This window comes from Sapajus apella, unplaced genomic scaffold (genome assembly GCF_009761245.1).
Source record: "Sapajus apella isolate SASKATOON/1434 unplaced genomic scaffold, GSC_monkey_1.0 scaffold8, whole genome shotgun sequence".
Classification (NCBI taxonomy): Eukaryota; Metazoa; Chordata; class Mammalia; order Primates; family Cebidae; genus Sapajus; species Sapajus apella.
In genome coordinates, this window is record NW_022436948.1 from 34,568,290 (window position 1) to 34,586,574 (window position 18,285).

The 18,285-nt window shown below is 37.7% G+C and overlaps 1 long non-coding RNA gene across 1 annotated transcript in view; it reads right to left on the bottom strand.

Moving 5' to 3' along the window:
- Positions 1-15,253: 15,253 nt before the first annotated feature.
- The window catches only part of LOC116550971, a 36,157-nt gene continuing 33,125 nt past the window's right edge, over positions 15,254-18,285 (bottom strand). Inside the window, exon 3 of the long non-coding RNA XR_004268646.1 lies at positions 15,254-17,407. This is a non-coding gene — a long non-coding RNA (uncharacterized LOC116550971). The remainder of the gene's footprint in view (positions 17,408-18,285) is intronic.

Consider the following 18,285-nt stretch of genomic DNA (forward strand, 5'->3'; position numbering starts at 1 on the left):
GGATATTACTTGCCCTGCCCATTCTGGAATCAGTGCTCTGGCACCGCGTAAGTGTCTGGAGAGTTCTCTCCCAGCTAAACAACACTGGAATTATTTACAATTTCATTGTGTCATGTAACATGAGGCTACAATGCATAATAATCCACAAAAAGATGCCTCAGGTGACACAGATGGTAGCACCAATTGTTTAAGAAAAAGATCCTGATCACAAGCTTTGCATTAAAACTGCTCTGAAAAATGAAATCATCATAAGAAGAAAATAGAACTTTGATTGAATAATAATTCTAAGTAAATGTCCATTTTTTTCATATCCAGATTCATCTTTGCCATTAAAGATGGCTTCTGAATAAAATGAGAAGGATGTCGTTTCTTGTTTCACATGAATAGAGATTAAGAATGCTTGATCTTTTAAGAATCAAGATTTTCTTCAAGCTGTAGATGGGGTCATATTTTAGAAAATAAGGGTAAATGTATGTGCAGCTTATGGACATGCCATCATACTTTTCATATATGCATTGTTTCTATGTGTTCAGTCTCTTAGATATGTGGAAACAGAGGCCAGCAATCTAATACAGACACGGGACTAGAAGATGCTGACTTCAGCTTAAAGATATTTTCTCATTTTATTCATGGCCTACATGGAAGTATTAGTGTATATGAAAATAACGGATACATAGAGCATTTAAACAACCTTTTCTGAAATGTTTATGGTTGCGATCTCATGCTGAGAACGTCATTTGTATAACCTTAATATTTAAGATGCCTCTGCAACTCTTTAGTTTTGTGCCCTTTATATTCAACAATACACAGATGACAGTGAGAATATCAAATACAGCTGTCATGTTTGATACGTAACCCCGGGGTCCTTCTAAACCCTGGCTTCAGATGGCCATAACCTTGCGTTCACTGCTGCGGGCTTCCTGGGCAGGTCTTATCTCTGGGTCTGGCCCTGCCATTTGCAAACCAATCGTAGTCTCTCTGTTATTCTCGGTCTGTCTGTCTGCTTCCAGAAAGCTAAGCCAAATATTTTTCTTTTGTGAGTCTTTTTAGGTTTCGTTGCCTGCTGTTCCCAGTCTGCCCCCTCTCTCATACTATCCATGAGCTATTTCGGCATCTTGCTGTCTTCCTTCCCTTGTCCATGACTTGCCTTGTGAAGCTCACTTACAGCTCCACATTCTCCATGCAGGTTGACAGGCTGAGCTGTAGGATTTCATTTTTAGTGAGCATTGTGGTACTTGATGTCCCTTCTGATGTAAATAGAGCTCTGAAGTTTCTGGGGGAAAAAAAATGGAGCCTTGTGAATAATGGTAGAAGGCTTAAAGGAGATTAATGAACTAGTCCCACCCAGGAATTCTTCCCCAAGTGTACCCAGAGTGAAAAGCTGGCATCCATGACCTGTTCAATTGACTCATTTTTCACCACATTGAAGGGCGTCCTGGAAAAGGGAATAATGCTTAATAACCCCCATGGATTTCCAAGCTACTTTTGTACCTGCAAGAACAGGCAGGGTCTCTCTTCTCACCTATTGCCATCAATAATCATTTGTCAGAAAGCTTAAAAGGTAGCAGACTGTCCCACGTACAGACAGGTTTCATTTCTGCATCTCAAAATATTATCTTTAGTTTTGTGACTGGCCGTCATGGTGTAAGGTGGTGCTGTTATTTCAGTCTTCTTCCACGTGAAGACACTCTCCTATATATATGTGTCTGGTGTGTATGGCTGGCTCCATACTCCCAGTGAGTTATCTGGAACCAAAAGTGGTTCCAGAGAGCATTAAAGATACCCATTTTTTTTTTTTTTTAGCTGAAAGGTCCTTCCCCAATGGCTAAATTTATAATCTAATAACATAATCCTTATGTTTCATCTCCCTAAACAGGCTTTCAGAAAAAAACATGTTCCTGAAGCCAAATCTACAAGTTATGCATACTTCTACGCCATTAGTAAAGAAGAATGGCTCTAATATGACTCCTCAGTTGTCATCTACAAGGCCATGTCCTCATGTACTAGCTTTGACTCATAATTAATTATATTCACATCCATATCTATTTGGAAGCTCCACATCTCAGGCTTGCTAATAATCAGAAATATGTCAATGCAAAGTGCTGAGCGTTCTATACAGACTATTCATATTATTCCTTGCATTTCTCTTATATCAAGAGGACAGTGTTTTTACAGCAGGCAAAAACAACAAATGACTCTGGAACAGTAATTTAGCGGTACTGAGTTACTGGCTGAAAGCCGCTCATTCAGGGATTGTGCCAGTGCCGGAGAGCGATGAGAAATCCTGACAATTGCTGCAGTCAGCATTGTGACTCTTCTTTACGGATGGTGAAGATCGTCTCCATACATCCCGAGGCACATTGCCAGTGCTTTATGGGAATAATTCCTGCAGATGTCTACGAATTTATTTTTTTATTTAGGAATGCTTGGCAATGATGTGGTAAAGTCCAAGGGTTTTATTATTTCCATTTTTTTTTGCCTGCTTTCTGTCAAAGTTGAATATTTTCCTTTGCAACTTCTTGCGTTCTCTGAATAATAGAGAGCCTGGTGCATAATGGTAGAAGAGTTTAAGGAGGCTAATAAATTATTACCACAAAAAATTTCTTTCTCCAAAGGCCGTCATGGTAAAGGGGTAGAATGCTTGCTCTTTTCTATAACTTTCTCCTTTTATAAGAGATTCCACAGTACCAATTAATGGCAGCCCAAAAGATGTAAGTGAACATAGGTAAAAGCCAGAAATTACAAACATGCAGTGGGTTTTAAGGTTAGTCTAAGGTTCATTAACTCTTGAGGGTCTGTCAAGGCTGATCTACTGATAGGGAGTTGCTCTCTGAATGACTTTGAGAAGAAGTGAGCTTGGGCAAGAAGATTTTGGAGTGAGGACATTTGCTTTGTCATGAGCAGCCTTCGCCTTATCAGCTTCTGATAGAGGATATCATGTGTGTCTATCGCCCAAATTTTCTGTCATCATTACTTTTATAGTTATCTAAATCTGCTTTACAATTTAGGGTTCTGCCTAGTTCTGAGTTTAAAAGAACCATATTACTGAACAAAAATGATAAAACATTAATATTTTAACAATCCTTCATATATATATATAGAACCATACATTAGGGTGTAGATGAACATGGCATAATATTCACCAAGGGAAAGAATAATGAGGAAATTTATTAAATGAGATCCTATTTGCACGTAAAAACAATAAGTAAAAATTCTTAAGCACGTGTTTCATGCCAGGCACAGTTCTAAGTATTCTACATGTATTCACACATTGAATACCCATAGCAAAACTTATGAGGTATAGGCTATTATTTTCCACATTTTATAGGTAGGAAAACTGAGACATATTGTCACTAATATTGACATTACTAGTGTGTTGATCAAAATCAAACTGCTATAAATGGAAAAGATAAGGTTAAAAGCCAAGCAGTCTAGCTTTGGAGCATGCTCCATGAACCATTATTTTATACTGCCTATGGTCAACATAGCAAAGCGGTGTAGCTGGTTTGTTTTTAACAGGGGTATTGCTGGATTACGATTACCAGTGACCATGGATGTTACCAGCTATATTGTGGCGATAATACTGCTTAATAGACCACCCAAAATTTCAGTGGCATCTAAAAATTAGCATTTATGCTCAATATTACATATCATCAAAGAACTACAACCAAAACCACAATGAGATACCATCTCACACCAGTCAGAATGACCATTATTACAATGCCAGGAAACAACAGATGTTGGCGAGGCTATGGAGAAATAGGAACACTCTTACACTGTTGGTGGGAATGTAAATTAGTTAAACCATTGTGGGAGATAATATGGCAATTCCTGGAAGATCTAGAACCAGAAATATCATCTGACCCAGCAATCCCATTACGGGGCATATACCCAAAGGAATATAAATCATTCTACTATAAAGACACAGACACACGTATGTTTATTGCAGCACTAATTATTTACTTATTTTCAGACAGAGTCTCTCTGTCACCAGGCTGCAGTGCAGTGATGCAATCTCGGCTCACTGAAACATCTGCCTTTTGGATTCAAGCGATTCTCCTGCCTCAGCCTTCTGAGTAGCTGGGACTATAGGCACGCATCACCACACCCAGCTAATTTTTATATTTTTAGTAGAGACAGGGTTTCACCATGTTGGCCAGGATGATCTCAATCTCCTGACCACATGATATGCTGGCCTCCACCTCCCGAAGTGCTGGGATTACAGGCTTGAGCAACCACGCCCAGCCTGCAGCACTATGTACAATCGGAAAGACATGGAACTAACCCAAAAGCCCATCAATGATAGACTGGATAAAGAAAATGTTGTACATATACACCATGGAATACTATGCAGCCATAAAAAGAAATGAGATCATGTCCCTTTCAGGGACATGGATGAAGCTGGAAGCCATCATCCTCAGCAAACTAACACAGGAACAGAAAACCAAACACCCAATGTTCTCATTCATAAGTGGGAGTTGAACATATCGAACACATGGACCAAGAGAGGGGAACATCATACACCGGGGCCTGTTAGGGGTGGGGATGGGGGAGGGAAGTTAAAGGATGGGTCAATAGGAAAAAGAAAAAAAAATGAGCATTTATTTATCATACACCAGCGGGGTGTGGCTGCTCTATACTTGGCTTGGCTGGCTTTGGCTGAGCTCACTGATTTTCTGCAGAGCAGTTCTGCTCCATATGTCTCACCATCATTCTTTGCTTGAATCTTGTTTGCCAACATTTCATTGGCCCAATGCAAGCCACATGATAAAGGTGAAGAGTCAGAGTTGAAGGGCTCTATCAAAGGTGTATGGCAATGAGTATGGGTGCGGGGAGAAGTAAAGAATCAGGTCATTATTTCAATCGGGTTTAATTAGTTACAAGGAAAGTGAATTGGCTTGAGAGCTAAATTTTATTCTACTCTATTCATTCCTTTTTTTCAGTACACTCCCTCCAGTTTTATATATAAGCACTGTCCTTACATCTAGGGCATACCAAGGTAAAATTCAGGTTGCTCCTTCAAAAAGGCTTGCAATCTTATGGGTAAGATAAACAAGTCCATAATTACAACACACCATGGTATTGCAAATAGTGTTGTTAGAGCAAAGAGCACAGTTCCAAAAAGGGTTGTATTTAAGCTGAAGAAAAGTGAAAGGTTTGGGATGACTCCCTTAAGACATTGTTTCTGCTGAATCCTGAAGTGCAGATGGTTTAGATTAGAGACTGAGAATAGCAAATGTGCCTGAAGCATTTATTAGAAGCAGCAAGATGTCAAAAGATGAAGATATGAAAGTCATACCATAAAGGGATGTGTATGTCACCCTAAACAGCCCAAAATGTATCCTAAAGGCAATGGGAGGCTATGAAAGACTTTAAACAAGTTACCAAATTTTGCATAAAAAGTCTGAACAATACCTGACAATTTACTGATGGAGACTTAAATAAGAAGGTAAGTAGTAGTATACAGAGGAAAGCCTTCTTTAATATGTCTTCATTTTTATATCCCCCAAAATTATTTCTTTTTGATGTTTCTGAGCAACATCAAGCCCTGAAAGACTGGTTCACATTCAATAATCAATAACATGTGAGATATATACCAAAGGGTTGATTTACTTGTATGCACTGAGAAATATCATTTCCACAGAAACCATAAATATTTTCGTGAAGAGGGTTGGTACATTGGCTCTCAGTGGCCAAATTATGTGGTCATGCAGTGATTATAATAAAAGTCTGTTTTATTAATTTACTGTGAAATATTACAGGGACAAGAACCACAGACAGAAGGGAGGCAGACATGGGAATCTGATTTCTTGATGAGCATGAAATAAAAATAATGACAGGTAGATAAATTAAATGTTTAATGGTAACAGGCAAGGATAGCTGATGTTTTCATCTCACAGTAGAGTTGGTCTTTTCATTCAGATTAGAAAACTTTAGACTTCCTGGCTCCATATCCAAGTTCTAGCCTTGCCAGTGGGACGTAAATAACTTAATATCCAATGACAAGGGTATCCTCTCCATTTCATGGTCATTACCATTTCCTCAAATACATGGCTGCTTTTACTATATTTCCACGGATGACTGATGTCCCTTCCGTGTGGCATCCTTTATCTTTAAATATGTTAATACTTCAACCAGAAGCCATTTGGTCCATCCTAAGTCTACTGATCTATAATCTAACAGTGATTTTATCATTTATCTCCAAGAAAGCCAATTATTTCCTTTATTGTAACATTCCCAGGGGGCTCCTTATTGTAGTCCCTTAAAACTTAAAATCAAGGACACTAGAATGTGCTGTCAACAACTACTATATAAACATACATATGTTGTCAAGTGAAAAAAAAAAAAAAAGAAAAGAAAACAGACATTTGGTTATTTAATGATACTCCACTAGCGAATTTTGACCTGCAATAAAAGCACGTATTTTGTCAAAGTTATTTAGAACAATGTATCCCTGAAAACATGCTTTTAATACATATAAAATTTTAGCTTCAATTAGTACATCTTTCTAATTGTATAGTAAGGGCAACAGATCTCCCCATTTAATCTTCAAAACAGAAAAAGAAAGAATTTGTTCTCTGATTTCTCATTTTGTGTGTGTGTGTGGTCTTTATTATCATAAGAAAGTATTTGAGTGAAATAGAATTTTTGTTTATAGATGACTGTCTTCTGTTAAAGTTGAGAAACATTTCTGACACCTAAATAATACTTTGATTACATTATTCCTATTTTTTGGCAATAAATTAAGGAAAGAAAATAATCAGTCTCCAAATTACACACTGATATTGGGTATATATGGCTTTAACTATGTTGAGGCAACACAAGCAATTAAAATTAGGTATTGCATGCACCCATGATATACGAGTTAGGCAGAAAGTCAGAAAATGTTAATACCTCTGTAGAAATATTGCTACCTTGGTTTTGTTTCTGTTTTTTGTTGTGTTTTACATCTGAGTTAGGGATTACAAGATGGAAGATTACTATTTTTAACAGAAAACTTTTGTTTACAAGTAGTAGAAACAATTCAAAGAAACTTAATTAATATATATAATTTATTGCTTTTGTGATTGGAAAGAATTGCAGGTAGTGCTTTAATCACAGCTCAAAAGAAATCCTAGGACTTGTCTTTATTCTTTTTGCATTTCTCAACATCTCTTCCTGTGTGTTTGCTTCATTCCTTGGAGGTTTCTCTCTCTTGATTCAAGATGGATGGCTTTGGCTTACCAAAAATCATACTTCTGCATTCCTATGAAGCAAAGAAAAACATTTCTACCACAATCTCCAACTACATGCTTTGACATTCACTCTGATCCAACCAGCTAAACAACCGGCCCATCTGGGATCAAATATGGCTAGGAAGCCCATGTGCCATGACTGTGTCTAGCAATTGTGTTGAGTTTCCTGTAGCACATGGTTGTTATGGGAGGAGGAAGGAAATGTTCATTAAAATCAGTGTAGTGTATTAAGAGGAAGGGAATACTTTTAGAGGTCAACGAAATGACCTTACACTCTGGTTTTAATATCAAATACATGCATTAAAAATTATTTCTGCCCAGAAATAAATCCATGTATTTGTGGCTAGTTAATTTTCAACAAAGATGCCAAGAAAACAAAATAAAAAATTGACAGTCTTTTCAATAAATGGTGTTGGGAAAACTGGATATCCACTTGCAGAAGATCAAAACTAGACCCTTATCTCACACCATATACAAAACTTAATGGAAAGTGGATTAAAGACTTAAGCACAAGACTTGAAACTGTTAACTGCTGGAAGAAAACATAGAGGACAGCTCCACTGGTCTGGGCAATTATTATTATTATTTTTTGACATGACTCCAAAAGCACAGGCAACAAAACCAAAATAGATAAATGGGATTATGAAAAATAAATAGTTTCTACACAGTAAAGGAAACAATCAGCAGAGTCAGAAGACAACTTATGGCATGGGAGAAAATATTTGCAAACCATACATCTGATAAGGCATTAATGCCCAAAATATATAAGAAACTCAAACTCAATAGAATGAAAATAAATAAACTGATTTAAAAATGGACAAAGGACCAAGATATATATTTCTCAAGAGAAGAAATATAAGGGGCAAGAAATATATTTTAAAATTCTTGACATTACTTATCATCAGAGAAATGCAAATTAAAACCACCAAAAGATATCACTTCACACCTGTTTGAATGGCTGTTGTAAAAAAAGATTAAAGATAACAAGTGCTGTCGAGGAGTGGAGAAAAGGGGACCCCTGTACACTGTTGGTAGGAATGTAAATTTGTACAGTCATTATGGAAAACAGTAAATAGGTCACTCAAGAAATTAAAAGTAGAGCTATAATACAATCCAGCAAATCCACTTCTGAGTATATATCCAAAAGAAATGAAATTAGCATGTTGAAGAGATACTTGCACTTCCATGCTCATTGCAACATTATTCACAATGGCCAAGATAAGGAATCTATCTAAGTGTCCATCAGTGGATGAATGAATAAAGAAACCTGATATATAAACATGATGGAATACTTTTCAGTCTTAAAAAAAAAAACAGAAATCTTGTCAGTTTTGACAACATGGATGATCCTGGAGATTAAGTGAAATAAACCAGGCACAGAAAGACAAATACTGAGTTTCCTCACTTATATGTGAAATTTTAAAAATTAAACTCACAGAATAATGGTCACCAGGGACTGGTGTGGAGGGGTAGGGGCTTGGAAGATTTTGATCTAAGGACAATTTTGGTTAGATAGGAAGAAAAAGTTCAAGCGATCCACTGTAAAACATGGTGACTACAGTTAATAATAACATATTGCATTTCAAAAATCATATGTTTGTGTTCTCACGATAAAAAAAACGTTTGTGATGTAATGCATACATTAATTACTTGATTGAGCCATTCAACAATGTATACATATTTCAAGACATCATGTTGTACACAATAAATATATACAATTTTTTTTTGTTTGTTTTCAGGTTTAGGATACAATTTTTTATTTGTTAATAAAAGATCTTAAAATTCCTATTCATAGTAATATATTTATAGGTACTATGAATAGGACACACATACCAAAGATATGATTTCAGTAGAGTTTTCAATAAAAAACATCTCATTAATCTAGTTTAAAAGCATTAACTACGTTGAAATTGTTACTATATGCCTTCCCCCACAACAGAATGCCATAACCACTGCCTTTTGGCCTTAAGATATTCCCAAAGTACCACAGCTAATCAAAAGCAATTGAGACTGCTAAGTACAGCTTTTCTTTCTAGGAAGCCACAAACTCACAAATTCACTGCCCAGTTTGCTTACTGTCTCCTGTCATTGCCCTACTCCATAACAGTAATATGATGAATAATAAGAGCCAGGAAGAGCATGAACACATTACCAACAAGGAACAAATGGCTCAACCAGCTCCAGGGTGCTGCGTTTGCAACCCACTTACGAGATTGTGTCATTTAGAAACTAGAAAGCAAATAACACATGCAAATTGAAACACATATTTCTGCATTGTAATGTTCTCTGCCTGTTTAGTGTTCTCTTCATATTTCAGCTTGTTCTATATTGGCTCTATTGAGAGATTTACATCTTATTTTCTTTCTAAAAGGCTACTAATTATCCTTTGTTAGTAACTAAACCAAACATCTGACTCTCCTTCTTCAGGGATCTTTAAATCTTATATTTTTGTTTCTATTTTCCAGGAAGCATTTATTCTATTTCAGATGGCATCGAAATCTTACTGGCTTTTGCAGAAGTAAATATTTTATCCCGTTTCAAGATGTATTGCAATTTTCTACCAGCTTTGAGCAGTGAGAAAATTTCAAGATGTCCACCTCACAGCATCTAGATTTTGATGAACTGAACCATCAAATTGTTCTGTGCATTTAATAAATTGTGCATTGGCAATGAATATTTCTCTAGTCAAGGTTGGTGTTATAAGGATTTAAGACACAGAAGTTCAGCAGTAAAATGTATATATAACCAATGGCCTTGGAAAAGAATTGATTGAATGTAGGTTTAAAATAAGGTTTTATACAATCTTATAAGTGCTTTAATGAATTATTAGGTAGTTTATTCTAACAAAAATTTAACTTATATGCTAAATAGCTCAGGAAAGATATATTTGTTTCAGATTAATATTTCTATATAATGGAACTTAACTTACTTTCAAGGGCTTCTTTTTAAATTATTGCCAACTTGTACATAATAAAGGGGAAAAACATATTGCAAGTTACAGTTAACTATTTGAACTAGTAAAATATTGTATTGCTTAATCACAACATAAAACTCCTTAACTGTTAGTATTTGTTATAGTCATAGTTGACTTCAGAGGAGTTGTTGATATTAAAAATACTTAATTTTATATATAAGGTGAATAGCTGATATAAAGAAAAAGGCAATAAATAAAAAAGAATGCTCTGTAGTACATTTTCAAAATTAATATTCAAATACTTTAGTTTTTCCTCTATGTCCTTCCCACTAAAACTGCTCTCAATATTTCTAACTCAAAATAGAAGCTACTGCCTCTTGCCTAGACTTTCTGACTTTACCAGTTGATGAGGCCGTGATGTGACCCTCATTTTCCTCCTGCAGGAATGAGAAACTCATTTCCCAGTTGCTGAGTTACTGCTGGCAACTTTCAACTAAGTATGCCTCAAAATTTCTTGAAGCCAGGGGCTCTCAAATTTCAGTGTGGATTAGGTGAGCTTAAAGCTCAGATAGCTGGTCCCTCAGATTTCTGATTTAGTAAATCTAGGGTGGAGTCCACCATTTTGCCTTTCTAGCAAGCACCAGGGTAATTCCTGATGTTCTGGGAAGCACACTTTGGGAACCAGGATCTTAAGCTGAAGAGAGCTGCTCAGTGAAGGTGACATTGCCCATCCTGATCCAGGCCAAGTCAGCTGTGGGTACATAAGCCAGGCCTCCTTGCCTCAAAGAGGTAAAGCTAAAGAAGTATCTCTGCTCCTGATCTCCCACTGAAACTGGCTGAGTCATGTTATCATTGTTCAGCATTTCAACAATTCTTTGTGTTCAATCCTATTTCCATTCTCCCCCTTATAGGTTTGATCCTGTGGGTGCAACAAAACCCAAATTAATCTGCTTAAAACATCTAAGATTTTAATGGTTGATCAGCATTTGAAGAAAGCCGCCCGAACTTGTGTCTATATTTTGCATTCTCCCCAATTCTAGGCTAATAAACTTCTCAGTTTCTACTGGCTGTGTAATGCTGCTACAGAAATGTGTACAAATTCATAACGTATCAAAATGAGCTCCCACGTTGGTAACACCAGAGTGCCTGTCAGGTAGATTTCTCTCCTGCTCTCCAGACTAATATCTTTTCTATTTTCTTCCTACTTCCTATTCCACCGTTTATTGACATACTGTCAGAAGATGACCAGTTCATCTCTAGTTACACAAACCATATGCCAAAGTCATCACCCACCTCTTCCTTTCCCTATTCTCCAAACCTAGCCCAATATCAATTCCTGTTGATTCTACCTAGAAAGTCTCTCTCCAATTTTTCTACATCTTTTCTAACTGTCCATTTACACCCTAGTGCAGACAAATATCGTCTATCACTTAGGTAACATTAGAGTCTTCCTGACTAGACCCAAGTTTTTGTTACCATAAGTCTGTTCTATGCCTTGGCAATGGCTCTAAAACAAAAACCTTATTTTGTTTCTCCCTTTTAATGCATTCCTCTTATCCTCTTTTACTACAAATGTGCCTCTGTGCCTTTTACTACAAATGTGCCCACTTTACATATACAGAAATTGATCTCTGGATAAAGTTCAAAATTCTCAACTTAAGGCTGGGCATGGTGGCTCATGCCTGGAATTCCAGCACTTTGGGAGGCCAAGGCAGGTGGATCAGTTGAGGTCAGGAGTTCCAGACCAGCCTGACCAATATAGTAAAACCTCATCTCTATTAAAAATACAAAATTAGCCTGGTGTGGTGGAGGGTGCCTGTAATCCCAGCTACTTGGGAGGCTGAGGCAGGAGAGAGAGGGAGGGGGGGAGAGAGAGAGAGAGAGAGAGAGAGAGAGAGAGAGAGAGAGAGAGAAGAGAAAGAAAGGGAAGAAAGAAAGAAAAGGAAAGAAAGAAACTCAATTTAGATTACAATCCTCCTCATGATCCACTCCTTCTTCCCTCTCTTATTTCATCTTATATTCCCTCATACAATACAATATGCTCCCACTATGCTAAACAACTGGAAGTTCCCAAGCCTTTGCATAAGCCGCTCATCCAGAAAAATGTGCCTGGGTTACCCAGGCTAAGAAAATAAATAAACAAGTTTATGGGAAAAATTTTTGAAGTTTTATTTTCCTTGATAATAAATCCAATCCTGAGAGGCTGGTCATAAAATCCCAGTTGAGAAACACTGTCATAGATACAATCCTTTAATATAAAAGCAAAGCCAAAGAATTACAGCATTTGGGGGATGGAATGGCCTTTAAATAAAAGAAAGACCGACTCCCTTATTTTCCAAATAAAGAAAATGTTTTCTCAGAGAAGCTAAATGGACTTGTTTGGTGGACAGTAAAGGAGTCAGAACAAGATCAGGACAAGTATGGGTAAAGTTGAAGGAAATCTATAAAATATCAAAGAACTAAAAAAAAAAAAAATGGTGCTTATGGAGGTGTGACCATTAATTTTGGAACCCAATACAAATAAAACTAACGTGAGTACAATGGAGAGGGGGAAGAACTGGGAGCACAGAATCCCACACTGATTTCCAAGGTCACTGTCTCTTTCAGAAGGCATTGTTGCCAGTGTTTCTTTATTGAGGGCAACAGAGACTTGGAATGAGGGGATTTACATATATCTTCATCTCTTTGAGTATGCCAGTTGTAACACTAATAGTTCATGTCTCAGGAGGAAAAGTATTTTATATTATTAACTGTATACACATGTGGAGCAAACATTCTCATCCATAACTAAATAATAAAAAATGTCACAAGCAAACTCTAATATTTTCCACTCTCCTTTATTATATTCTAAAACACTGAGAAAAGGACTGGCTGTGATCTGTTTCACTGTTTTCTCAGCTCGATAGTGGACTGTTAACAATGGTTTGAAAAAATAATGTGTTTGATTTCTCATTATTTGACCTCTGAATTTGAAATCCTCTTTGTGTTTTTTTGTCTATTACATCAACGATGGTTTTTTGGTTTTTGTTTTTGTTTTTGAGACAGAGTATCACTCTGTTACCCAGGATGGAGTACAATGGCGTGGTCTCGGCTCACTGAAACCTTCGCCTCCCAGGTTCAAGCGATTCTCCTGCCTCAGCCTCCTAAGTGGCTGGGACTACAGGAGCATGCCACTACATCTGGTTAATTTTTGTATTTTTAGTAGAGATGGAGTTTCACCATATTGGCCAGGCTGGTCTCGAATTCCTGATCTCGAGATCCACCCACCTCAGCCTCCCAAAGTGCTGGGATTACACGTATGAGCCACTGCACCTGGCCCCAATGATGCTTTTTAAATAGCACCAGTATATTTTTCCTTCTTTGTAAATTGCATTGGTCAATTAAGATTAAGCCATATAGCAGGAAAATAAAATATAACGTTTCTTTGTGGAGACTGCCATAACAAAGTACTATAAAGGGGTGGTTTAAACAACAGGTAATTTTTTTTTTATCGGTTCTGGAGGCTGGGCTCTGAGAACAGTGTGCCAGCATTGTCTGGTTCTTGTGAGAACCCTCATCCTTGCTGGCAGATGGCCTCCTTCTCACTGTGTCCTCATATGGCAAAGAGAGAGCAAGAGAGACAGAAAAATTCCTGGTGTCTCTACTTATAAGGGTGCTAAGTTCATCATGAGCTCCCCACTTTTGTGACTGCAACTAAACTTATTCATCACTTCAAAGCCCTATTTCCAAATACTATTAAATTGGGGGCTAAGTCTTCAACATGCGACTTTTAGGGGGATGACAACAGTCCATGCCATAATGGAAAGCAGCATACCTCCAAATAGAAAAGGCCTCCCAGTACCGGAGTTAAAAAGGACCTGGGGAAAGCAGAGTGAAAGGTAGAAAGTAGTGTTTCAATCTCAGCGTCAAAATTTGAGGAGAGGTTGTTAGAGATACCTTTATAAATGAAGAAGAGTTTATTCCTTATGTTCATGTAATAGTTTATACAATTTCAAAACCCCTTGGAGAAGCAGCTTGACAACATAAGGTAGCTGCCACAAAGCATTAATGATGACATGATGCGATTAGGCAGAGAACGGATCCTGACATGGTGACCTCTCATGCTCCACAGCCAGGGAAAAGCATTAAAGAAGTTGAAAAGTTTTTACATGACACTTAGTGGTTGTTTAGTAGAGAGCTCAAAGTCAGACACTTTGATATCCCAGTGTCACGAATCCTGGCAATAACCGAAGTGTGTGTGTCCTGGGTAACAGAAGGAAATTTTCTTGCACAAAGGACGTTTATACACTTCATAGAAGATGTAACAAGGACAGAGGCTAAGGCCTCGAAGTAGGCAAGATTGTTGACACCTCAGCTGGAGGTACCCAGAAGCCAGTAGATAAGGACAACATAACATTATGTACGTTCCCATGGGGCCCAAACATTACCCGGAGACAGAAGTAGAAAAGGATGGAGACAGATGTGATTTGGATATCTGTTCCCTCCAAGTTTCGTGTTGAAATGTGATTCCCAAATGTTGCAGGTGGGGCCTAGTGGGAGGTGCTGGATATTGAGGGTGAATCCCTCATGAGTGGCTCGGCACCATCCACTTGGTGATGAGTGAGTTCTTGCTGTATTAGACCCCAGGACAGTTGGTTGTTTTAAAGAGCTTGGCAGTCGGGCGCAGTGGCTCACGCCTGTAATCCCAGCACTTTGAGAGACTGAGATAGGCGGTTCACAAGGTCAAGAGATTGAGACCATCTTGGCCAACAGGGTGAAACCCTGTCTCTACTAAAACTACTCTATATGCCACATGTCTATACCATAGTTGTTGCATAAATTTTCACACAGTTATTTATTTATTTGAGACAGGGTCTGGCTTTGTCAGCCAGGCTGGAGTGCAGTGGCACAATCTTGGCTCGCTGCAACCTCTGCCCTCCTGGGCTCATGTGATCCTATTACCTCCGCCTCCCAGGTAGTCGGAATCATAGACATGCACCACCATGCCTGGCCTTTATTTTTCATTTTTATTATTTTTTTTTTAGCAGTAACAAGGTCTCACCACGTTGCCTAGGCTGGTCTTGAACTCTTGAGCTCAAGTCATCCACCTGCCTAAGCCTCTCAAAGTACAGGGATGACAGACATGAGCTACGATACCCAGACACAGTTCTCATTTATAAAACGAGGGTTCTCGGTACTATTTCATATAAATACTACTCTTTTCTTGGAGTCCTCCAAAATACGTGAAAAGAAACATGTATAGCAAAGACTAAGTCTGAGATAAATAGTCATTTCTGGATAAATCTGTAACTAAGAATAGGATAACCTTCATCTGGCCACAGAGCATTGTAATGCCATAATACTACAATTGTCATGCTATGTTTAGCTATTTTTAAGTGATTATTGACTTTTACTGTATGCCTACCATATACTCATCACTGAGCTAAGTAGTCTCCGAGAATGCAGAGTTAACTGGACAATTTTTCTGCCCTATCAAAGCTGGTTCCCTAATTCATAGTAGAAAATTAAATGTTTACAAACAATAATGCCAGCTGTGGCATATTTCCTATGTTATAGGAGCAGCAGGGTGGCTCTTTTTAGTGATGGGAGGGGACTGCATAGGGAAAATTGTGAGGGATAAAAGGAAGTTCCCCAGATGGCCTTGGAATGACCTAGTTCTCCCTCCTTTCTCACTTATAGTTCTCATGAATGTCTGTAGAATGTGCTTCGAATGTAATGTCATGAGACAGCCAGGGACTGGAAAGCCGTGGTTCCATTCCAGTCTCCCTGCCTAGAAACAGGATGTCCTTCAAGCTTTAGCTCAATGAGTCCTGTAGCCCAGGACGTAAAACCCAGGGTGGGCTTCTTTCCTGGGTCCCTCAGCTGCGGTGCAAGTGGGGCACATGCAGATCAGACTGCATCTGTCCGAGACAGCTTTCTTGAACCATGGGAGAATGGCTTTTGAATCTTAGATATGTGTCAGCTTTGTTGCCTATCCGTAAGTAATAAAGCCACTTCATGTAACTTGTATGTGACTGTTCTGTCTCACCAGACTCTGAGGCACTTGGTAATGAGTGCACAGTGAATGTGCTTCACAGTAATAACTGGGCTAAATCTTAAATTATAAATAGGAATTTTGTGTGTTTTTAAAATATTTCTTCCTTACACTGAAGAGGCCTGACTGAATCTGGTAGAAATATTAGAATGGAACGAATTGGTGCCACCAAAAAATGTTTGCGATTTAATTTTGAGGTTTTACCTCATGATTTCATATGTTGAGTAGTAAAGTCATTGAAACATAACTTTTAAAAGCCATGAAGTGGTTGCTTATTTGAGGAAATTGCAATATATACCTATAAATGTGGACAGATACCAATGACCCTAATGTTATCAGGATGGCTGCTGTTGGCTTGGAAGAAAACACCCACAATGAATTACATACCAATTCAAATATTTTTGTGTTTCAAATATTTGGACAGGTCTGAAGTTGAGGTAACTTGGAAAATCCCTTGATAATTCAAAAATTGGCTCATGATGTTGAGGAGGCGAAATTACAAATGATGAAAGCCTGACCCGGATTAGGCCAATCAGACTCACTCTCTCAAGAATTTTAAAACCCACAGACTCCAAGTGCTGGACTCTGCAGAGCTTGTAAAATTAGGAGAGGGTCACCCATAGTTACCTACCAGCTTTGTTATTAGGCAAGCAGTGAAAGCCCAACTCCAGAAGAGTCAAGTGCTAAGGAAGGAGGATTAAGAGTCAGGTGGATCTAAGAGAGGCAGAGAGAGATGGGGATGATTTCATTGTGCTGGTTTCTGGGTTGCCTTGATTGCCTTGTTTGGGTGCTCTCAATTTCAACCCCTTACAGGGACTGGCTGAACTTCTTGTTGTTATATTTTATGAGATACACCAAGATTGCTCCAGGTACTGACTAGATAATTATGAATGGGTTTTGTTACATCTAAACAGATGATGAACACACTTGTACTAGAAAAAAAATAGCGATACAAGGCAGCTTAAGACCAAGTCCAAAAAGGTAAAATATTGTGTAGCAGGATATATACATCTTTATCACAATGCTTATGTACTTCTTGACTTCATTGAATGAAAACAATAGAATATAAATCAATTCATATGCTGCCTTCATATTCCCCTGGGGTAGACCATGGTACTAAAATCATATGTAATTTAGCTGAATGAGATGGCTCCATAGTTTCATCCATGATACTCAGTTGAGAGAAAAAGTTATTCATTTTATCATTTAGATGTTTATTCTTTTCTGAAATAGATTAATTTAAAACGCTCAGGGTGATCTTGGGATATCATTTGATATTATGACTTTTTCCAGTCTATAAAAAAGGTTAAAAAAACAGTAGTTGTTAGCCATTTATTTCCAAATGCCCAAATATGTTGGGAGTCAGGTTGAATTTTTCTATAATTATCCAGATATTGAACATATGTAAACTTTAAAAATAGAATAAGCAACTGCCACTTGATAAATCATAAGTTAGGGCAGCATTTGGAATAGAAAAATCTTTGAAGAGGCAAAGTGTCCTTAATGACATCAACGACATTTTTCCATCGAATGGCTGCCCTCACCATCTTATTCTATTATGCAGTAACTTAATAGAGGCTCCCCTTGCCAATGGCCCCCTCTAAATTCCTTTTCTTATTAACTTTTCAGAAATTCTTTCACACAAAAGGGATTGACAGTTGCTCACTGTAAGCTCTCCCAGGAGAACTGTCATTTTAAGCCTTTAATTAAACAGAGCAATCTTTTACTTTAGGATTTTGCAAAACGTAGTCAATAGAAAAGGGAGTGTTTGAGGAACAAAGAAGTTTCCTTGATTCTCTTACATCACACCAGGTAGGTGACTGTTCTATCTATTCTCCTTAGCAAATCAGGCCTAGTTCGGCAAAAGAATCATTAAGCAAAGATAATTCCAATACTTATTCAGTCTCATCATCATAATCTTTATCATTGCTATTCTCCTTCATGAACCATCTTTTTTCTTTGAAATCATATATTTTATCCCAGAGAGCAGAAAATAAAGTAAAATGAACTCAAAGAGGCCTGAAACATATTATATCAAGGAGATATGTTACCGATAGCAACTTTTATAATGCATGTAAAATAAAATAATTACAAAAACAATA